Here is a 23,222-nt window from a genome sequence, read left to right as displayed (position 1 = left end):
TGCCCTCACACTGGAAAGATGGAGACAGGCAGACAGAGAGACAGAGAAAAAGAGGATAAAAGGCAGACAGATAAACAGGTATAGGCCAGTGAATCCCATCTGCAGGAAACTCAATGTGCTTATTTCCCCAAACGCACAAAGTCCTTTAGTAGTAATATCTCACAGTGAGAGATAAGCGTTCAAAGTTCCCTTATGCTGCTCCAAAAAGTGCAAGAGTCTGAATCTATCTTTCAATACTGCCTGAGTGAACATTTAAAAAATAACTTTGTATTGTTCTTGTATGGCTAGAACAGCTTCTGCTATTTTTAACTAATATTCGGCAGCTGCTGAAAGACTAATGTAGAAGAACATACTAATGTGTTCAACAGTATCTTCCAGAATGATGCTACTGCTTTCGACCTGCTGAACCAAACCACAATTCAAGCATAGCTGAATCAAAGTCATAAAATAACTTCTCAACAAAAGATTACTGCAGTTGTAAAGCCAAGGGTTTGTGTATAAATATGCACTCATTATGAGAATGAGAAAGGATGTAATGTCTTGGAGGATGATATCTGAACTGCAGCAAAATGCAATTGGCAAGTAAAAAAGGGGAGTATTCGAAATATTATATATGATATACAGCGTCTTGAGAAAGTATTCAAAATATATATTCACATTAATGTTGCTGAAACATTTATCTCAAACCACGACAAAGCAAAAACAGATTTTGAAAAGAAAACTTTGCAAATTTATGAAAAAGAAAAACTTAAAATAAGTGCATTGCATAAGTATTCATACTCTTAACTCAGTGCTTATTTTTTTACAGCTTCAAGCCTTTTGTGTATGATTCTACGAGCTTCACACATCTGCTTTTGGCAATTATCTGACATTCTTCTCCTCACCTCTTCATATCTCAAGCTCTGTCAGGTTGGATGGGAGAGGACAGATATTTTCAGGCTTCTGCAGAGATGTTCGATTAGGCTCAAGCCTAGGCTCTGCCTGGCCCACTCAAGGTCATTCACAGACTTGTATGTAAGCCAATTTGGCATTGTCTTAACTGTGTACTTTGGGTCACTGTCCGGTTGAAGTGCTCTGAAGCAGATTTTTATTAAGGCTATCTCTATATTTAGCAGTGTTGAGCTTTCCTTGAATTCTAACGAGTACTTCAGTCTCTGCCCCCAAAGCATAAGGCTGCTATCACCACACTTGACTGTTGGGATTATACTCTGCAGATGATGAGTAATGCCTGATTACTTCTACTTGAAATCAAGGTTCATCAGATCAAAAAAATCTAGTTTCTAACAGTCAGAAATTCCTTCAGCTGCTAAGGAAAAATGAGTAACGAGACCAAAAAATCCAGATAAGCTGAAGGCCACTGTCAAAGAAACCTTGACTTTATTACCACCTCAGCAGTGCCACAAACTGATCACCTCCATGCCACAGCGATTTGAGGCAATAATTAAAGCAAAACGAGCCCCTACCAAGTATTGAGTACATGTACAGTAAATTAACATACTTTCCAGAAGGCCAACAATTCACTAACAATGTTTTCTTTATTGGTCTTCTGAAGTATTCTAATTTGTCGAGATTTGTCGTAGTTTGGTGGGTTTTTGTTAAATGTGAGCCAAAATCATCACAATTAAAAGAACAAAAGACTTTAACTACTTTAGTCTTTGTGCATTGGATTTATTTAATACACGATTTTTACAATTTGAGTTGAATTACTGAAATAAATGAACTTTTCAATGACATTCTAATTTATTGAGATGCACCTGTATATGTATAATTAGCTCTGCATCATCATCTTTATGTCAGAAGTTACCATTCTCCCACAGTGGTGTTTAAATTGTGAGGTCGTCACACTCTCATTAGGTGAGCAAGACAATCACACTGGGCACATTTGCCGTGGTCCGAATCTGAGTATAATCTTCCCTGGCACCCCTGCAGTATTGGTCTGCTTTAACACTCAATTCACATAAACCCCCATTGCATGATGTTCATTTTGAATCATCACAAAAGAACAAAGTGTACATGATAGATAACACAAAGTAGGTCAATATATTGTGTTTGTTTTTTTAGTAATTTGGTGCAGCAAAGTGAAGCATATTTGCATAAACTCTGTGTGCGTCACATAAAGGGTCTCTTGAGGAGACGGCTGATTACAAGCTATTTGTTTGCTGAACTGACTGAATCACTGCATACTGTACATGTACACTGCATATCCAAGAGAAATTTTCACTACTGTCTTGTGTTTTCTTTTATATAATGACTAGGGCTGGATGGTACAGTATATTGAGTTTGTATATTGATATAATTTTTATAAGCAATATCGTATGAGGCAATACATTTATATTGATATAAAGTTAGTAGTTTGCTTTGAGTGCATCTGAATAATAGCAGAGGAGTGAGCTGGAAAGTGCATAATCCAATTCCTGTCACTACAACTCTCTGAGAGATTGGCATGGTAATGTACATGACAATGTTGATGTAATTGGTCTTGGCGTAATAGATCTGCTACGCTGCTGCTGCTGTGGCAGAGCAAGTACTGAGACTTGCTATTGCCAATACATCCACAACATGCTGCTGTGAGCATGTAAGAAATATTGCTGCTGCTACTATAACACATTAAATAAACCCATGAATCACCTCATAGCAGATCTATACAGGTGGAGCTGGGGAAGGTGGAGGGTTTTTGATGCAAGCTGCAACTGCTACGGTAAGCCCTAATCACATATTTGAGTATTGAGCAGCAAGCTCATTGGCTACCAATACAGGAGAAAAACAATCAACTGTGCCATGTGATAATGATGTCATTAGGTCAGATTGAGTTAGAACTTTCGGACTCCGTCATCTAGACTTTCATGCAAGAACTTTGTATGTGTCCTTAACATGAGACATGTTTTATATAAGGTCTTTAAAGTAACTTGTAAAATATAGATCATGCACAATAATTTCCACAGTGATACACGTTGCTATTTTTATGTTTTATAATATTACATTCAAACATTTTTGAAAACAAATAAACAACCAAAAAAAAACTAAAAGTTAAGTTTTTCAATGATGGCAATAGCCTAATTAAATTTTACTATAAAATGAAGTGTCCTTACAAAAATTAACCATGGATTTACAAAAGAAAGGGGGGGGGGGGGGGGGGTTGTAGTTAATCAATGGTAAACACAAAATAATAAAAGTTTTAGTTTACCCAAATTATTTGTAGATAAAACTGTGGTTTTAGATGGTGATCAATCTGGGAAAAAAAAAATCTGACATGATACACCAGCAATAACGGATAGGTATTTGAAGTTAAAATGGTATGAATGTAAATTTACATGAAACCCCTGCAATCAGGACATGTATTCGAAGCTAATGGCTTTTCCCAAACAAACTGTCGATTACCGCAACCTATGCAGATTGTTACATGTGCTTGAATATATTTTCAGTTAGTAATGGTTTCTACTAATTACAGTGGCCCAGAATTTAGTTGTGTCTTTATTGTCTATTAGGTGCTGATTTCTTACACCTGTTCCTAATGAACAGACTGGTATAAAGTGTGTCAACACTGAAAGCAAGCATGGGACTTTTTGCTGGCAAACTAAAGGGAAAGCTGGATCAGGGGCTAAATCGGCGGTTTTTGTGTGACCTTTCCTCTCTCTTTTTGGTTCAACGTAAACTTTTGATAAATATACCCCTTTTTAAAACGAGCTTTTGCCTGTGTCCGCCTCTGTTGTGTTATGCACCAAACACAGATTCTCAAATAGGCCATGCCTGCATGATGGTAACACTGTTCTGAAACCACTGGGAAAAAGTGATTAGATTTAATGAGGTCCGTGAAAACGGAGGAACAATTTAAGGATCGTTCTCCAATCCTGCGATCTCCAAATACCGTTCTTTGTGAGCACCTACCAGATGCCCTACAGATAATGGCACGACAGCTTGTTCAATGGAAGAAGCCATAAAAATTAGTGTTATTTATTTTAAACTGATTGAAATTTCCCGCTCGTCCACTACTATTTAGCTTGTGCTTCCGGTGATTCTGCCATCCACCATGGCGTCGTCACGTGTTTGCAAAGGGTCTATAAAACCCATTTTAAGTAAATTAAGTATTTGTTGCATCCAGTTTGAACATAATTACTGATTATAATTACCACTTACTTATACTGTCTTTTAATGCGCTGTGTATCGCACCGCATAAACATAAAACCATATCTGCATCTGTGATCAGAGAAAAAACAAACAATGAGAGCTACTCTACACTGCTCAAAACTCGTGTTTGAATCGTCAGTGGAAAATTCTTTAAATATGAAAACATACTTAGATACAGTGAGTGAGAAGCACCACTTTATAGAAACAGCCTTTGTGCACAGAAGAATTGTAGGCCACTCTCCCTGACACAATCACGCCTTCTTTCTTTGCATAACCATTTGGGAGATGTTATGTAAATCTTGACACGCAGTGATGTAGACCTAGGGGCATATTTAAACGAGGCGTTTTAGGAGGGTGTGGACGAGTCTTAACTTTTTTAAAGAATATCTCTTTGGGTATGAGACTTTAGCCTTTGCAACATTAGGGATCTTATCTATTAAGAGCTTGTAGCACTCCAAAGAGAAAGGAAAACTTAAACTGCATCATACATCATATAGGACTTTTGTCATATGTGCAAGTTTAAACCTTGTTTATTTACTTTAAGTTAAAAAAGAAGAAAAGAAAGAAGAAAACTGTTTCTCTGTCATAATAGTCCATGACCTTAGAGGGCAAACTGACCATTACTAGTTACACTAATGACTGGTATAGCGCCAACTGCAGCAACGGTAAGAATGTAACACATATGAACATTATTTAAGGTTAGACAGGTAACATAATATGGAACACAATTTCTGCCACAAAAAAAAAAAAAGTAATTGTGACTATTTAGCTCTCAATTCATATTTCTTGCTCACAATTGTGAGTTTATCTTACATACACAAATGTACATCTCTCAAAATTCCAAGAAAAAAAATATAATAATTGTGATATATAAACAAAGTCTGAATTGTGAGATAAAAACTAGCAATTATTCTGTGGCAGAAACTGTCTTACATGTTTGTGACCAATACTTAGGGATAAATTAATTGGGGAAACAACAGTAATTGCATATTTCTATTCAAAAATCGTGATTGCAATTTATAATGTAGTGTTTTTAAAGAGTTCCAGGTTTGGTATGCTTAGGTTTACAGTATGTGTAAATTTAACATGATTTAACTCAAAATTATATTCAGATCATCATATTCAATCATGTTCAGTCAAATTCAGTTTGGTATACGTTAGGCTTCAAAATCATCCTGTTGACCCTTATACTGTAAACTCTAAAAATAGCAGTAGAACAAGGCCACAACGTATAATTAAATACTACCTTAAAGTACTAAGCACAGAAATCTGATTTGTAGCTTGCGCTTTCTCATTTTATCACAATTTTTTTCTACTTATTTACGTTCTAATAATTTCCACTTCTAGAACTTTAGAAAAATATCAATATCTCAAAGAGAAGCAGAAACCAGAGAACAAGTCAATCCATTTGGTTTTACTAGGTAATGAATGGTGTTTGGCTAACCTTGGCTAACCACTGTAAATGCCACTGCTATAACTAAGCGCTGCTGAAGATTAAATCTGTATGACTGCTTTCCTTTCCAGCATGTTAATTAAATCAGATGAGCTTCCTAATTATTCTAATTGATAAATTACAACTTGATTATGTCATATTACAGCCACGTTAATTCAAAACACTCATTTGCTTGACGAATGTAACGCTGTCTTGTGTGAATTAAACCGAGACAGCTTCAGCTCACATCCCCCACAAAGGGAAATGCACGGAGGTTGTTCATTTATTTGCCGCTCCAGAGCTGTCGTTCTAAGTTCTCGCATGATTCGTCTCTCTTAATCACCACAAATCCAGTGAATTAAAGATAATTCAATTTCATCAGAGCAACTAATCAGGGAATAGGGGTCTGTACCATATAAAGCACACACACTGTGATTACACCCAAATATATTATCTAGCCTCTTCTCTATGTAATTATGTACGACGGGGACAACTATCAAGGGGCTGACAAAATTGAGTTTCCCACTTGTATCACATACAGTTTGACAAACTGGTAGATTGGATTAGTAACAGAATGTACCTGAGGTATCGAGAGAGTTATTATTCTTCAGCTGAATCATATTATTGTGCTATACGTGTAATTATTCATCAGTAATCACAGATTTGCGATCCTTCGACACATTTACACCTGTATATGTGCGTTCATGGTAGTTAATGTATGGGAAGAGGTTCTGACGCTGTTCTAAAAAGATGATACGATCACATTTGTAGGCCATTCGTAAAGAAAAAATTACATAGTGTATACACATTTTTGGACTCAACAGTGTCATCAACACTGAAAAAAATGAATGCTGGATTTACATGATTTAATGATGTGCGTCAGTTCTACATTAATCGATTGTGTTACACAAACATAATTTGTTCACATAACTTCAACATCATGGAATGAAGTTACAAACAAGATTCCAAAAAAGTTGCGACACTGTACAAATTGTGAGTAAAAAAACAATGGAATTATTTACAAATCTCATAAACTTATGTTTTATTCACAATTGAATATAGATAACATATCAAATTTTGAAAGTGGGACATTTTGAAATGTCATGCCAAATATTGGCTCATAATGGTTTTCATGAGAGCTACACATTCCAAAAAAGTTGGGACAGACCACAATAAGAGGCCCGGAAAAGTTAAACGTACTGTACATATAAGGAACAGCTGGAGGACCAGTTTGCAACTTATCAAGTCAGTTGGCAACATGATTGGGTATAAAAAGAGCCTCTCAGAGTGGCAGTGTCTCTCAGAAGTCAAGATGGGCAGAGGATCACCAATTCCCCCAATGCTGTGGCAAAGAATAGTGGAGCACTATCAGAAAGGAGTTTCTAAGATAAAAATTGCAAAGAGTTTGAAGTTATCATCATCTACATTGCATAATATCATCCAAAGATTCAGAGAATCTGGAACAATCTCTGTGTGTAAGGGTTAGGGTCGGAAAACCATACTGGATGCCTGTGATCTTCAAGCCCTTAGATGGCACTGGATCACATAGAGGAATGCTACTGTAATGGAAATCACAACAGCTCAGGAATACTTCCAGAAAACATTGAAAGTGTATGTTTTTAATAAGTAACTAGATAAGAACATTTGGGCTGTAAGTGTGTGCAGTTTACATTTATAAAAATAATAATAAAAAAAAAAACATAAAAGTACTGTGGAATATCTCTCTTATTTGATTGTGCTGAATTGCATTGCTTTGAAATGCAATTCAGCACATTCTGCTTCCTGTCTTAGCATTTCAACAATATAATTTGAAATCCAAAACTGATTCTTAAATTATGCCCAACCCTCACTGATGGACATGGATGTGAACATATTTTGTAGTACACTTTGGAATGCTTGAACACTGATGAGGGAAATATGTTGGATGGAGTTGAAATCGCTGTAGGTATTATCAGGCTAATCATCAGTTTAGGTGAATTTTCCTAGCACCTTGTCTCTTGTCTGGAAATTTCAAGGAAACCCTGATTATGACACCTCTGTTCAAAGAGTCTGCATGGTCAATAGTAATCACTGAGCATGGGTTTGGAGTCAGTAAAAATGAGCATGCTCTTCTATCAACATCACCTATAACCTACAGTGGATACCTTCCCACAATCTTATGTGTATTTCTGTGTGGGGTAGAAACTGTATTAGATATACTGTTGAGTGAAAAATGACTGAACGAGAGAAAGCAACAGATAGTAGAGACTGCGTGTGTGGGTGTTAGGGAGGATGGCTGAGGAGGCATGGGCCCTTGGAGACCTCATTAACTGGTAAGCTTTCACCAGCTGATGCTATCTGCTGTAGCAATTCCCATCCAACCAGGCATCATACCTCGCAGGAGAGTGGAGGCCTTGCTGGGGAGTGTCGGGAAGGGGCTGAAGGGTTGGAAGACTGCAGCAGTGATATGCTCCCATGTTTAGAGAGATCACAGTCCACCTAATATGTGCCTAACTGCACCCCACTGGCATCTATACCGCCGCTTCCTATCTGTACCTGACTGAAAGGAAATTCACTCAGACTCTATCATTTAGTTGTGGCACACAGATCCTGCCAAGGGGAATGCCAGAATAAAAGGTTACGGAGAAAATGGCAACAATTTAGCCACAGGGACTTGATTCCTACGTATAGCATTTAGACTAGAAAAGTGCTGGTCAGCTCATGGTTTGTCGCCATTTCCTCCTTCAACATTTCAAATCCAACGGCTCCTAAGCTCTGGAGGTTTTTTAGGATGGCAAAGTGTTGCACACTTTAGAAACTCAGAATATGTAATATGTTATATGGATGTGCCTGACTACCATATACTGTACAGGTCTCCAATCCTGCTACTGAAAATCTGCAGGACAGTGGCCCTTCCATGAGCATGACTGGACTGGACTTGTCTACTGAGTATTCAACATCTTGAGGATTACTGGAAACTCCTAGACAGGGATGTGTTTCCGATTCAACGACATAACTTACTGCTTAACTAGCATAGTATGATGCATTGTTAAAGAAATCATCTAGCTAGTCACAACTGTTCCCCAAAACAATATTTTCACAAATTTGACATTTAACCATGTTGATTAATGATGTCATGCAAATGGTAGAATAATAACTTATTTTATTATATGCCTCTGTGGAATATTTGACTCTGGTCAGTCGTGACATTTTGAGGTATTTTATTCCTCGATAACAACTGGTAAAAAGTTAATAACACAGGCTCATCTGGAACTATACGCTTGCTAGAAACGTTGTGATTGCTCGCTTTGTGTTTGGTTAGCTAATAAAATATTAAAATTCAATATAATGTGTACAATTATTTATTCATGACATCCATTTCAACTCATCCAGGTCATTACATACAAACCCAACTGCAGACATTTTGCAACTATTGTTTTGTGGGTAGTTGACAGATATTCCGTAAATGAGTCCTTTGTTGAGTCAGCAAAAAAAAAAAAAAAAAAAAAAAAAAAATCAATGAAGAAAAATCTATCTCATGCTATTTGTTTATTATTTACCATTATTAACAAGAACTTGATTATTAATGATTAATTATTATTTATGGTCCCACTTTATATTAGGTGGCCTTAACTACTATGTACTTACAAAAAATAAAATAAGTACAATGTACTTATTGTGTTCATATTGTATTGTTAAACACTTTTTCTGCTATTGAGGTGGGATAGGGGTAAGGTTAGGGAGAGGGTTGGAGGTATGGGTACGTTTAAGGGTGGTGTAGCGCCCCCTGCTGTCCTAGATGTATCTATCCTTCGGAATGCTGGACGCTTGAACCCAGATTCGTTTATTTGCCTCTCGACGTGATATTACAATCAATCTGTGACCCTTGGTTCCACACCACCTCTTGTAAAGTGCAACTTAGATCTCTGCAAACTAATATCAATCAACCACAGTTACCTTTCTACTCCATTAAAGTGACCACACTATAACTGAAATATACAATGGATTTATTTAAAAGGGAAAAATAAACAGAATTAACAAAATCAAATCAAATTAAATATGAATTCAACCAACTTCTGAATAAATTAGAATTTTCAAATGCAGTGTTTGATTTACTCTTCTATGCACAACAATAGGCACTTAAAGGGTTAATCTTTTAAACTTTCATAGAATTAAGGCTAATGATTCTCCTTTAAATTAACTCAAATTATACACAAAGTACAAATTTGTTTTCACTAAATGTAAATCAACACCAATGTAATTCTGGTATAGCTATGTAAACTCAGTACATAAATAAAGTAAGATTATGTAAATGAACTTCAGTTTCAGTCAAGTATTTAAACTGCAACACTCGATTAATATACCCAATGAATCACAGAGTATTAAACCGTTATATCCTCCACTAATTCAAAATAAACAACTTATTGTGGGCCCACCACACACACACACCACACGCACGCACACACACACCCCCCCGTTGCAGGCCTGAAACGTTGCTTGTGTGCGTTGAGGCCGAATGAAACGTAAAATGGCCGCTTCACTCAATAAGAGCACAAATAAAATAAACAAAGGGTACCTGAATGTAAATGGCAAGGGTTAACGATTCCCGTCACCCGTCAGATCGATCCACGTGAAACCCTCATCATTTAGGAAGCTCTGTGATGTTCCCGCGATGCCAGAGGAACTCCTAACCACTCGGCGATTAGGAGCGCTATCTGGATTCCTCCTCAGTGGCTCCGTCACTCTCAATCGATGCACTAACAGTTCTTAGTAATCACTTAGATCACCTTTGATGCTCTCACATACACACCGATGTAAGGGATAACGTTAAACTTGAGTAAAGTTTCTCACCAGTAACATAAATAGTCCAATTTACTGCGATAGCGATCAAGCAATAAACTAACAGTTCTTCCGAATCGTCGTGTTGACTTCGTTGTGTGATCGTGTTGACTTCACAACAGAATACTATTCAGCTTAACACTTAAATAATGCAGTAAAGACTATATTTTTACACAAATAAAACCAGCGCGCTCTGTTATCATGCCGACAACATGCTTTTTTTTTCTCCTTTCTTTTCACCTTCTCACTCACACTAGCCCTGGCCAATCACAGCTGCCATAACTGATATGAGGCGGGATCAAGCTGTTTTTAGCCAATAACCTTAAACCAAATACAACTTAAAGATATTACCATTTCTGAACAGGTACACTTTGATTTAATAATAAACTCTCATCACCAAGCAGCGCATTTCTGCATAAAATAAACAAATAAATAAAATGCAAATGATAATAAAAAATAATCATGTAGAAATTAACCCAGGGTTACATCCTCCTCCTTCTGAAATTCTCATATCCCCATGAGTATACAGACCTTAAATATAAATAATAAGTCTATTCTCAGAGCTAGCACATATTCTAGTACTCCTGGCACATTTAGATGGGGTTTGATACTTTTTTGAAGGGCAAAGTTCAATCCTTGAGGAATCTGTCAGATGAATAACTATTCCTCTGTGCACAACGGTTACGGGTCTCTCACTAGGTTGGCCTAGTTCATCGTAGCTTAACTTAGACACAGGTTTCAGCTTCCTTTTAGGACGATGCCCCATGGGTTCGGCCCCCAAGTCTGATGCATTTTCAGAGCTATTTACTCCTTCTTCTGAAAATTCTTCCTCCACTGAGTCTACAAGCGGATGCATATTTTCTCTGGAATCCTCGTTTTCACAGGTGTCCTCCACCATTTCCTCCTCCCCAGAACATTGAGATTCACTGTCTGTGTGGGCAGTTACTTCATCCTCTTTAACTTCAAGCTTGTGCTGGAGATCAGGAATTAACCGGGTCCATTGTCTAGACCGGTCTGGGGAATAGTACCCATAGTTTTCATCTTCACTTCCTGAGGAATTATCAGTAGTTACAGAAGTTTCCAATAACCTTTCCTCTCTCAATGTTTCTTTGTGCTCTTTTGTAGCTCTAGACCTAGTGACTGGCCTTTGAGGAACTTCTTGTCTCTTATCCGGTTTGGGCATTCTCACCGATTCTCCAATAGGTAAGAGATGATCTCTATGCATTGTCCTGACTCCTCCAGTTCCTTCCTCTGATTTGAGTTTGTATACAGGCAAATTGTCAAGCTTTTCAAGAACAATGTACGGGGCAGAATTCCACTTATCCTCCAATTTGTGCTTTCCTGTGAAACTGAGATTCCGAATAAGCACACGGTCTCCAGGCCTTATGCTTTGATATTTCACTTTTTGATCATAGAGACGTTTGTTTCTCTGATGATTCTTTAGTGCAGTTTCAGAAGCTAGTTGGTAGGCTTTCTGAAGATCTGTCTTCAGTCCTTCGACATACTTCTGATATGTCTGTCCTTCTCCTCCTTCTGAAGAAGTACCAAAGCACACATCAATTGGCAAGCGGGCTTCTCGTCCAAACAAAAGAAAGTAAGGTGAGTACCCTGTAGCATCATTTTTAGTACAATTGTATGCATGTACCAATTTGCTGATATGCTGGCTCCATTTTTGCTTTTCTGCAGCATTCAAAGTTCCCAGCATGGAGAGTAGTGTCCTATTAAATCGTTCAGGTTGTGGATCTCCCTGAGGGTGATAAGGTGTCGTCCTCGATTTCTTGATCCCCAGCATTCCCAGAAGCTCTTTAATAAGCCGACCCTCAAAGTCTCTCCCTTGATCTGAATGTATGCGGGCTGGAAGTCCGTAATACATAAAGAACTTCTCCCAGAGAATCTTTGCGACTGTCACTGCTTTCTGGTCCTTAGCTGGGTAGGCTTGGGCATAGCGTGTAAAATGGTCAGTGACGACCAGGACATTAGCAATACCTTTGGAATCTGGCTCTATTGACAGGAAATCAATACATATAAGTTCCATTGGCCCATCACTAATGATATTACTCAGAGGAGCGCGTTTCTGAGGCAATGTCTTTCTGGCTATGCATCTCCCACATGTTTTGACATACTTCTCGATTTCAGAAGTCATTTGTGGCCAGTAGAATCTGTCCTTCAGAAGCTCTGTAGTTCGCTCAATTCCCAGATGTCCTGCATCATCATGTAACGAATGCATAACTTGTTTACGGAACTGTTCAGGTAAAACAAGCTGTTTTTTCTCTTTCCCACAGGGACTGATGAACACTCTGTACAGCAGCTTATTCTGGATGACCAGCTTAGGACCTTGTCTCCGTAATAGAGTCATCTGTGGGTTAGCACTTGCACCAGTTGTAAGTACCTTTCCTTCTTCCACATCTATCTTTACTGGTCCAATGACTGGATCTTTGTCTTGAGCCAACTCAAGGTCAGCGTGTGTCAACTGTTTCAGAGTTCCCAGCTCCAGCTGTGTAAAACATGCATAAACAGGCGGAACAATGCTTGACTCGGCTCCCAACTGATCTACCAATCTGAAGAAAGATCCCTCATCTTTGTCACTTGTCACCTTCTGACAGATTCCTTTTACTCCTGACTGGGATATTTCAGTCCAACCATCAGGTGACCCACCTTCCAAAGGATAGCGAGACAACGTATCTGCATCGATGTTATAACGTCCTGGCTTATATTGAAGGCTAAAATCGTATGTAGCCAATGCCGCTAGCCAGCGATGACCTGTGGCGTTCAACTTAGCTGTAGTCAGGACATAAGTGAGCGGATTATTGTCAGTTCTAACTACAAATTTTACCCCATAAAGGTAATCGTGAAATTTATCTACTACGGCCCACTTCAGTGCCAAGAATTCCAGTTGGTGAGTAGGATACCTTTGCTCAGTTGTACTCAGTTTCCTACTAGCGTATGCAACTGGTCTAAGTCCTTCCGGATACTCTTGGTTCAGTACTGCACCTAGGCCATTCCCACTTGCATCTACATGTAAGACATAGGTTTTGGAAGGGTCAGCGAATGCCAAGACAGGGGCATGGGTAAGACAGTGGATAATGGTTTTAAAGGCCTCAGTGCAATCTTTGCCCCACCGCTCACCAAATGGTTCTGACTCTTTGAAGTACTTTCTCTCTGTGGTGACCTTTCCACCCCCTTTGGCTGGAGGATACCCTTTGGTGAGTTCTGTCAAGGGTCGCACAATCCCAGAGTAGTTTTTAACAAACCGTCGGTAAAACCCACAAAATCCTAGGAATGACCTTAAGGTTTTTACATCTGTGGGCACCTTCCACTTTGCGACTGCTTCGATTTTCTCCGGGTCAGGAGCAACACCATCAGCAGAGACAATATGGCCCACATATTTGACCTGAGACATACAAAGCTGGCACTTATCCAGTGAGATTTTTAGACCATACTCCTCCAAACGGTCTAAGACTTTCAAAAGCCTCTTTTCGTGTTCTTCTAAAGTAGACCCAAAGACAATAATATCATCACGGTACACTATCACTTCTAGCAGATGCATGTCCCCAACTGCACGTTCCATGAGTCTTTGGAATGTTGCAGGCGCTCCACTAACTCCTTGTGGCATCCTTTCAAACTCATAGAACCCTAAAGGACATATAAAAGCAGTCTTCTCCCTGTCCTCGTCAGCCATGGCTATTTGATAGTAGCCGCTCCTCAGGTCTAAGACTGAAAACCACTTGCTTCCTGCAAGACACTCCAATGCATCATCTATGCGTGGGGTCGTGTACTGATCAGGAAGAGTTCTGCTATTCAAAGTCCGATAATCGATACACATGCGTATTGCTCCACTCTTTTTACGGACAATTACAATTGGGGAAGCATAAGGACTTCGGGATTCTTTAATAATCCCCGCAGCTAACAGGTCTTTTAGGTGTCGACGGACATCATCAATGTCAGCTGGAGCAATTCGCCGAGATCTCTCTCTAAATGGCCTAGTGTCACTCAGACGGATGCAATGCTTAACGTCCTTTGCCAGTCCCACATCCCATTCCTCCTGAGAAAAGACGTTACCCCTCTCAGACAGTTTCTGACGAAATCGATCTTCCCACTCTTTTGGAATGGTGGACTTGGTAAAATCAAACACTTTTGGATCAATTGCCTTGGCTTTTGTCGGGGTAACTGATGCCACAGTCACTGTATCTGTAGGATACACATGCGCTAAGACCGTTCCAGATGGTATTGTTACCTCTTTGCACGTCTCGTTCTTAATCAACACTTTGAATTTGTTCTCTTCTACAGCAGAAGAAGGCAGTACAACTGGAAGAATGAACAGTCCTGCAGGCAGTATATCATCTGAAGGGGTTTCTACCATAAAAATTTCCTTCTCCAGCGGTTTTTGTGATTCAACTGCACAAACAGCACACATTTCTCCTTTTGATGGTATGACGCAAGCACCTGGACCTGCCCACTTTACTTCTCCAGCAGGTATGTCAATTCTTGTAGGTGATTCTAGTTCTGAGTTGTGAAACCGAATCCTTAATGTGTGTGCCTCCTCTGTCTCATGACCAGTTGTGCCAAGTCCAATCAGACGTTGGAAAAAACTTGCATTTGTCCCAATAATCACAGGCACTTGTTTAGGCCCTTCTGGCTCTGGACAAACCAATGCAAGGATGGAAACAGTCTCTTCTACGCCCATGACAGAAGCAGGGAAAGAAACATCCACCAAGACATATCCCTTGTAGGGATAACTAGCTGTGCTAAGGCCCCAAATAGACAAACCAGATAGAGGCTGAATGGGTACTGATGACAGGTTTTCAGAGTACCATGGCTCAAAGATGATAGTGACCTGCGATCCACTATCTAGTAAGGTTTCACAGGGCTGACCATTGATCTTCATAGTAATCGTCAGAGCTGGACCCACCAACCCTACAGGAAGACTACTTTTCTCAGCCACAACTGTCTGGCTTTTGCGGGAAAAGCTGGCTTTATCACTGGTGTGTTTACTACTACTCTGATCCGTTCTTTCGTTTCTAGCCTTCCGTAATGATCGCACAAGCTTCTGTATCACCAGACAGTAATTCTCAGGAGCTTTGCATTTCGGAGCAATGTGGCCATCTTCCCCACATTTGTAACAGAAGTAATCTTCTTTAGCCCTTTCAAATCTAGGTTTCACAGAAGTATCAGCTTGCTCCAGTGATCGTGGATCTCCTGTCATCTGTGGCAAATGCCTAACACTCAGTGAAGCTAACTGCTCTTCTAGTCTTTGCACCTGTTTCTTTAGTGAGTGTACTTCTGGATCCACTGATGTGTCACCTCCTCGCCTACTTGGTATGGGCTGTGACTCCAACATCGCCTCTGGCACAATTACTTTAGAAGGTCCTTCTGCCACTCTTGTCCGCAGCTCTTCAATCTCAGCTTTCAATTCTTTCACTACAGCTGAACTACTCTGTCTCTCTCGTGGCCGGGGAACTGGCTTTACAGTGAAACCCAGACTATGTCTGGCAGCTTCGCTTTCTTCAGCCTCCCTTATCTCATTCAGAAGAGTTAGAAAGGTAGGTGGCTTTTCTCGTCTCTCCCTCAACCTCAGCTGGAGCAACAACAAGTCAGATTCAACAGCTCCCCGAATTAGCTGCTCAACTCTTGTTTGGTCCAAATTCTTCCAGGGTAACCCACCTTTTTGTGCTACTTTGGTCAGGGATTTCTCTATTCTCTTCAAGAAATCAGAAAGAGCTTCACCAGGATTCTGCCTCAGTAATCTGAAAGCAAAATATAAATCTTCTCCTGATTCAGGAGTTTCAAAAGCTCCCTCCAAAGCCTCGAGATACTGAAGAGAAGTTGCATCTGGGCTTGAAAATCTGATAGCCTTCACAACATCCAGGGCTGAACCCTTCAAGCTCTCAATGATACGTCGGCGCTTCTCTTTCTCTGAACATTCACACTCCACGATCATCATTCTAGCTTGATCCATCCAACTCTCCAAGGCCTCTTCCCCTGTTGGAGTAGGAACAGTACCTGAAAAGATCCTCAAACGTCGGTATGCACCTCCATCACTGACAGGTTTTGAGGTTTTTTCGAGCAATTCACCCACTGCACGGATTATTGCTTCTGGAGAACCTGCATTAGAGCTGGGCGTCGAAAACATAGCTTGAAGATCAGTGAAAGACTTTCCTTCTTGTGTTAACAGCTTTGATAATTTCTCAGCAAACCCAGCAGGCGGGCCCTCAGCACTTTTCGCTACAATCATCTTCCAAGGTGCCCCACCCCTTTCAGGTATCACTTCTTCAGGCACGCGAGAAGGATCAACTACTTCTTTGCACTCACATAGCACAAGTAAAAACCCTGGAGTAAGCCCTTCTTTACAATCCCTAACTCTCACTCTTCCTAAAGCTCTGACTGTTTGCATAGTTTCCTCAATGAGTGGCCCCTCCACATCTGCAGGCACTCCCAACAGTAGCACAGCATGTTTCTGATCAATTATTGCTTTCTGACACCAATTGTCAAGTTCAGCTTGTAAGACAGAGTAATCAACATCCATAATTGCCTGATCCACATAAACTAAACTTTTCTGCAGATAATACTCTCTTAGCACTTTACTGATTTTCAAGCAGTATACTGAACAAGGATCATCCCGGACGAGCCCCCACTTTATGTAGCGCCCCCTGCTGTCCTAGATGTATCTATCCTTCGGAATGCTGGACGCTTGAACCCAGATTCGTTTATTTGCCTCTCGACGTGATATTACAATCAATCTGTGACCCTTGGTTCCACACCACCTCTTGTAAAGTGCAACTTAGATCTCTGCAAACTAATATCAATCAACCACAGTTACCTATCTACTCCATTAAAGTGACCACACTATAACTGAAATATACAATGGATTTATTTAAAAGGGAAAAATAAACAGAATTAACAAAATCAAATCAAATTAAATATGAATTCAACCAACTTCTGAATAAATTAGAATTTTCAAATGCAGTGTTTGATTTACTCTTCTATGCACAACAATAGGCACTTAAAGGGTTAATCTTTTAAACTTTCATAGAATTAAGGCTAATGATTCTCCTTTAAATTAACTCAAATTATACACAAAGTACAAATTTGTTTTCACTAAATGTAAATCAACACCAATGTAATTCTGGTATAGCTATGTAAACTCAGTACATAAATAAAGTAAGATTATGTAAATGAACTTCAGTTTCAGTCAAGTATTTAAACTGCAACACTCGATTAATATACCCAATGAATCACAGAGTATTAAACCGTTATATCCTCCACTAATTCAAAATAAACAACTTATTGTGGGCCCACCACACACACACACCACACGCACGCACACACACACCCCCCCGTTGCAGGCCTGAAACGTTGCTTGTGTGCGTTGAGGCCGAATGAAACGTAAAATGGCCGCTTCACTCAATAAGAGCACAAATAAAATAAACAAAGGGTACCTGAATGTAAATGGCAAGGGTTAACGATTCCCGTCACCCGTCAGATCGATCCACGTGAAACCCTCATCATTTAGGAAGCTCTGTGATGTTCCCGCGATGCCAGAGGAACTCCTAACCACTCGGCGATTAGGAGCGCTATCTGGATTCCTCCTCAGTGGCTCCGTCACTCTCAATCGATGCACTAACAGTTCTTAGTAATCACTTAGATCACCTTTGATGCTCTCACATACACACCGATGTAAGGGATAACGTTAAACTTGAGTAAAGTTTCTCACCAGTAACATAAATAGTCCAATTTACTGCGATAGCGATCAAGCAATAAACTAACAGTTCTTCCGAATCGTCGTGTTGACTTCGTTGTGTGATCGTGTTGACTTCACAACAGAATACTATTCAGCTTAACACTTAAATAATGCAGTAAAGACTATATTTTTACACAAATAAAACCAGCGCGCTCTGTTATCATGCCGACAACATGCTTTTTTTTTCTCCTTTCTTTTCACCTTCTCACTCACACTAGCCCTGGCCAATCACAGCTGCCATAACTGATATGAGGCGGGATCAAGCTGTTTTTAGCCAATAACCTTAAACCAAATACAACTTAAAGATATTACCATTTCTGAACAGGTACACTTTGATTTAATAATAAACTCTCATCACCAAGCAGCGCATTTCTGCATAAAATAAACAAATAAATAAAATGCAAATGATAATAAAAAATAATCATGTAGAAATTAACCCAGGGTTACAGTGGGTTAAGGTGTAAAGTATGGGTCAACAGTGTAATTATAAATGTAATTACAGAAATGTAATTATAAATGTAATTACAGAAATGTAATTCAGATGTAATTACATGTAGTTTTTTTAAATATAAGTACAATGTAAAAACATGGATGTACACTAGGTACATTGTACTAAATTATTAATTAAAATGTAAGTACATAGTAGTTAAGGCCACTTAATATAAAGTGGGTCCTTATTTATTAAATTTTGCTGTTACACAATAGGACACATGTATAGAAAATATTTCAACAACCCTTGTACACTGTGGATTATAAGAACAAACTGGTAAGATTTGAAAACAGTTTTGTCTTAAAATAATATTTTATCACCCTAATTATCAGAGGTGGGGGACTCGAGTCAGATGACTTGACTCGAGTCTGACTTAAGTCGCTAATTTTAGGACTTGAGACTTGCTTAATAAATATTCATAAAAGACTTGACTTGACTTTGACTTGATATTTATGACTTGAGACTTGACTCGGACTTGAGTTAAATTACTTGAATAACTTCAAGTCATGAGCGAGCATGAGGTCTTCTCTTTCACAGCACACGCACACCTCTCTCTGGCTGCATCTAATCTGTTCAGTGAGCAGCTGAGAAGAGCAGCACTTTAGGTTGAAAAATATATTATGTAACTTCTAACTATTTTACATGCAAATATAGCCGAATCCACAGCATAGTCATAGTCTTTATGTTGTCTTTATGTGTTTGATTTCATTAGACAACGTCATGATTATGAATGAGGATTTCTCTGCAGATTAAGATCAAATGGAGAGCTGGTAGTCTTAATGGGCCAGTTTCAGTCTCTATTTCATATTCATCCTGTAGTCTTACAAAAGAAACAGAAAAATAAACCAGTGAAAACTGTTTTATGGAGAATTTGGCTGCATTAAAATACAGTTTTGTGAGCAGTATCAAAGGTTTTTTTTTTTTTTTTTTTTTTTTTTTGCAATTGGAAATGCATTAATTATTCACTGTTTATAAGCTTTTTTGTCTGTTGTATGTGTACAGTGCATTGTCTAATAATTGGTCTTCAGTGTTACCCTTTGACTGAAAAGCCTATGAATAATTTATGGGGATGCATAAAAGAAAAAAAATCATACAGTTGCAAGCACAACCATGCAGACATACACGTGACATTAAGAAATCACACTCAATCAAATTACCTTTTTTTCTCTCCATCACACACACACATACACACAGACACACACTCACACAGATTAAAAATGTACAGGTGCAAGGTTTGTGTGATTCAATTACTAATATTTTTTCTTGGTGTTAAAAAAGGAAGGATCTAACTTAAAGGGATACCCCAACCCCAAATGAAATTTATCATTAATCACTTACCCCCACACAGAAGAGCATACTCAGTTTGAGGTTAGCCCAAAATAGCGCTACGGTGATGAGGAGAGACACAGAGGAGACGACAGTGTTAATTACTTATTTGCAGTCTAAAGCCCTATTCGGACGGGACTAGTTTTCTAAACTACGTTTGAGTTTCGATTCTTACCACCTGACGTCTGAGATTTTCATGTACCAATTCAGATGGGACTAACATCTCCGTGTTTATTACAGAAGTGGGAGGGTCTGATTTGTGCATCTGGGCGTCACAGAGATCACGCGCTCTGTATGCGTGCATTGCATTCATTCAGAACACAATAAATATTTATCAGAACACAATAAATACTAAATGGCTAGTAGTTATAGCAAAACCATGTTAATGTGTGGTTCCTTTAGTTTAACCTGTTTTCTTTTTTTGTGTGTGTGTAGTAGGCTAAACCTTCCGTATGTTTAATTTTCATAAAGGTAAAGTTACATATGTAATTCAAACATTATGTAACTGAGTGCATAAATGAACGTGAGTAATTTTACCAGATGCTGATACAACAATAGCCGGTATTAACAGTTTACGTGATCTTGCTCTTGGTTTTATTATTTGTATTATTTTTTTATTATTATTTATTTGCCGGTAAGCAAATATATCAAACATGCGCGCGGTAAGAGCATCTACGGTAATTCACGTTGGCCAAAATACACAAGGAGACGCGTTGTGAAATAAAATATCACCGGCAATCACAGACAGTTGCATTCGGACGGGATTAGTTTTCTCAGAGGATCACTGAGTTTGCTGAAAAACAGTAGGTAATTTGCTCTGGAATTATCACAGAGGTTGTGTGAGAAAAACACAGATGTGGCAGATTCGGGTGGGATTAAAATCACCAAGTACGTCTGTGAAACGCAGATTTCTCTAACGAACCCCTGTAAAACTAGTCCCGTCCGAATAGGGCTTAAGGGACAGTCTCAAGCCTCCCAGTTTTCATTCCAAAATATCTTAAATTGTGTTCCAAAGATGAACAAAGCTTTTACGGGTTTGGAACAACATGGAGGTAAGTGATTAATAAAAAAAATCATTTTGGGGTGGAGTATCCCTTTAATGATGTGTCCATGTCCCATAAAGGTGATAGCCTGACTACGTCAGACTTCCTACTTCCGCTCAATTTCATTTCGTTTCTGTACTCAGTCTGATACAGCGTCAGAGCTTTCTGTTTGCCACCGGTCTTGAAACAGCCGGGCCAATCAACAAACAGAGGGCGGGCTGAGAGCCGTGACGTAGATGCGTAGATTAACTTAATCTGCAAAAGTCGTTTACAGCCATGTTCACTCCGGTATTTCGCTCGCATCATTATGTGTTTACAACAGGTTTACAGTGGAAGTTCGATGCATGATGTCTGTGCTTTGATGCGGCTGTACAGGCGCATAACATATGTCATAACTAAACGTATCTGATTGGCTTACAGGTAACCAATGATTTTAAACTTCAGAAAAGCGCCCCCTAGCGAGAGAGAAAACACTTCTCTATTATGCCATTCCAGACTCTGTCTACGAAGCAAAGTGAAGATAGCAGAGTCTGGTATTACCAGGCTATAAAGGTGATGCCTGTTTGACGAATTCCATTTGGTGGCATAGAAACCATTTTATGTGAATAGTTTAATACTTTTTTCATGGTTTTCTTCAAAGTTTGGGGCATACTGAACAGCTGTACCTAAATACTTTTCATGCTTTTATGTTGGGCTAATTTCAGTTACATTTACATATCAGGCTATGTAGTTCTAATTTGTACTTATTTATTTTAGATGTTTATTGTATTACCAATCAGCTGTATGTTGATACTTTTTAAATAGAAATGCATATTGCAATTTTGTTTTGTTGCAAATAAAACTCCCATAGTCCATAACTACTGTAGTTTTAAGGTATTTAAATATATAAATTCAGTTAAATCATCAAAGATTTGTATGATTTGACAGTGGCTTGCTTGACCCAAGCTATGACTTGACTTTAATTGCTTGACCAAATCAGTGACTTGACTTGACTCGACTTGACTGGATTCTAACAAAAATTGACTTGGACTTGATTGAGATTTGAAGGTTAAAGGGGGGGTGAAATGCTCGTTTTCACTCAATATCCTGTTAATCTTGAGTACCTATAGAGTAATACTGCATCCTTCATAACTCCAAAAAGTCTTTAGTTTTATTATATTCATAAGAGAAAGATAGTCTGTACCGATTTTTCCCGGAAAAACACGAGCGCCTAGAGGCGTGACGTGTGGGCGGAGCTAAAGAATCACGAGCGCCAGTAGGCTTTTGCGTCGAGAGCGTTTGGAAGCTGTGACATTACCCAGAGCCGTTGAAAAACATATTTAACGGCTCTGACATTGCCTTGAGGAAAAAAAACATCATCCAAAATAAACCATGGCTAACAGTCAGATTCAGCCATTTATTTATGATCCAGAATCAGATCCCAAGGCTGAAACTGAACGAGAGCAGCAGCAACGACTCGCTCCGAGCGGGGCTCGAACCCGGGTCTCCGATGGGAGGCGGACGCACTAACAAGGAGGCAGAGATATTTTAAGCAGTTTTACTCACCGCCTGCGGTTCCAACACACGATCGTGACCCTTTTTCGTCGGGATTGCATCATCCTTAAGAAATCCGTCGTCAAACTGGCCCTTGTTTGTAAAACAAGCATCTTCGAAATGCAGGGAACAAACACTTGCACAACTCCGTTGATGCTCTGTAAAAATAAACTCCGTCCACTGGTCCCTTAATGCTGTTTTTTCTTTGGTAATCTGTGCAGGGTTGTCTTGCCCTGGCAACCAAAAACACACTTCTTTTGTGACATTTGGCGACGCTCTCGCTCTGATCAGTGAAGTCTGTTGTGCTCTCAGTGCTCTGCTATACGGGAGCGCGCGCTCTTCCGGCAGAAGTGCCCTCAGGACCCATATAAGGAAATTCCGCTCTATCTAACGTCACACAGAGCCATACTCGAAAAAAACTTTCCAAAACTTGTGACAAACCGGAAGGAGTATTTTTGGAACAGAAATACTCCTTCAAACGTACAACTTAATTTTTGAAACTTTGTCCATGTTTAGCATGGGAATCCAACTCTTTAACAGTGTAAAAAACTCAGTATGCATGAAATAGCATTTCACCCCCCCTTTAAGACTTGAGACTTACTAGTGACTTGCACATTTGTGACTTAGTACGCAACATACCACATACATAATTTGCGTACTAAGAGTTATGACTGCACCATATATAGCTTAAATGTACGTATTGCTTGAATTTACTAG

This window comes from Carassius auratus, chromosome 41 (genome assembly GCF_003368295.1).
Source record: "Carassius auratus strain Wakin chromosome 41, ASM336829v1, whole genome shotgun sequence".
NCBI classification, from domain to species: domain Eukaryota; kingdom Metazoa; phylum Chordata; class Actinopteri; order Cypriniformes; family Cyprinidae; genus Carassius; species Carassius auratus.
Note: the sequence above shows the minus strand (reverse complement) of the source record.